The sequence below is a fragment of the Phoca vitulina genome, unplaced genomic scaffold (genome assembly GCF_004348235.1).
Source record: "Phoca vitulina isolate PV1807 unplaced genomic scaffold, GSC_HSeal_1.0 scaffold25, whole genome shotgun sequence".
Lineage (NCBI taxonomy): Eukaryota > Metazoa > Chordata > Mammalia > Carnivora > Phocidae > Phoca > Phoca vitulina.
In genome coordinates this window covers 5166551-5168248 of record NW_022589728.1, presented here as the reverse complement: position 1 = coordinate 5168248, position 1698 = coordinate 5166551, and the positions used below count along the sequence as shown (strand labels likewise).

The window sequence follows — 1698 nt, the reverse complement described above, 5'->3', positions numbered from 1 at the left end:
CCTTTCTCAGTCATCAGTACCCCAAGGCAGACAACCATGGTGGAATGTGCCCGTATCAGGAAGCAAATGGGAACAGTTGAGTTTGTTTTCTGTGGTGTTTCTGCTCTTCTCATAAGAATGAAGTGCATATGTATGCATAAGCCATGAAACGCAAATTGTGTAACTTCAGTGATTCTGCATATGAGTTCAATGCTTTTATATCTGCATTTAAAATTGGCATTGCACCATATAAAGACAAAGGGCAAAAATCATGCTAGTAAATAAAAATTTCAGGAGCAGAAAACTTATTTGAAGAAATAATGGCTGAAAATGTTCATAACTTGGGGAAGGAAACAGACATTCAGCTCTAGGAAGCACAGGGAGTTCCAAAGTGGGAAAAGTTATAAACGCCTACCGAAGGGAACAAGAAGAATCTCAAATAAATAACCTAACTTTACATCTCAAGGAACTACAAAAAGAAGAACAAATGAAGCCCAAAGTTAGTAGAAGGCAGAAAATAACAAAATCAGGCGCGTCTTGGTCTCCTGGCCGCTGCCTCTGGCCTGCAGCAAAGCTTTGTTTGATCAGTTTGTCCTTTGGAGGCGCAACTGGGCTGATGTTTTTGATGCTTGGATGTGCCCTTCCAATATACAACCAATACTGGCCTCTCTTTGTTCTGTTTTTTTGTTTGTTTGTTTGTTTTTATGTCCTCTCACCTATTCCATACTGCATAGCAAGAAGATGAGTGGATGATACCGATGCTATGAGTAACGCTTGTAAGGACCTTGCCATATTTCTTACCACAGGCATTGTTGTCTCAGCTTTTGGGCTCCCTCTTGTATTTGCCAGAGCACATCTGATAGAGGGGAGCTTATGCACGTGTTCTCACGGGAAGCACAGTCATCTCTGCAACTATACTGGGCTTTTTCTTGGTCTTTGGCAGCAATGATGACTTCAGCTGGCAGCAGCGGTGAGAGGAATTACTGAACTACTGTCAAGTGGACTTCTTGTCGTTTGTTGGCCATCCACGCACACAGGAGCTGGGGCAGGGAAGCTGAGTGGCACAGCAAGCCTCTTGGGGGTATTCTAAGTGCTCCCTTCTCACTTTTATTGTAAGCATACTATTTGCACAGAGACTTGCTGAAGGATTCAAAGGATTTTCTCTTTTGGAAAAGCTTGACTGATTTCACACTTATCTCTAGCATGCTCTTGTGGTGTCCTGCTGAATTTAAATATTTATGTGTCCCTGTTTACTTATTTTTTTAATCAGTATGCAATGTTAAGCATTTTTAAAATGTAATAACCATTTGCTTTGGTTAGAAATTAGATTTCTGCTGGCTATTACTGGGCTAAAGGACATCTTTTGTCTTAAAATTTTTAACCTCCATTGCAAAATGTTCAAAGAAGTTTTCAATCAGTCAGGATGACATCACTCCCAATTTTATGCAAACACGCAGACTGTTGGCATACCTCATAGACTGTACGCTCAGCGCCAACATAGCTGCATTTATACCTCAGAGGGGCCAAGTATTAATGCCCGAGCCCTCTGCCAGGGTTGCTGGTTTTGCCAGGAAGGAGGTGTTTTGTGAAAAGAAAATTATTTTATGGAATTGCTGCAAAGGAGTGCTTTTCTTCTCAATTTTTGAAGAATTTATTGGTAAACTTAAAAGTAAATGTGTAAAACCAGAGTTTTGAGACGGTTTTTAATTATGTTTATTA

At 40.4% G+C, this 1698-nt stretch overlaps 1 pseudogene; it reads left to right on the top strand.

The window, feature by feature from the left end:
• Window positions 1–565: 565 nt before the first annotated feature.
• On the top strand, window positions 566–953 carry LOC116643223 (annotated as a pseudogene).
• Window positions 954–1698: the final 745 nt, after the last annotated feature.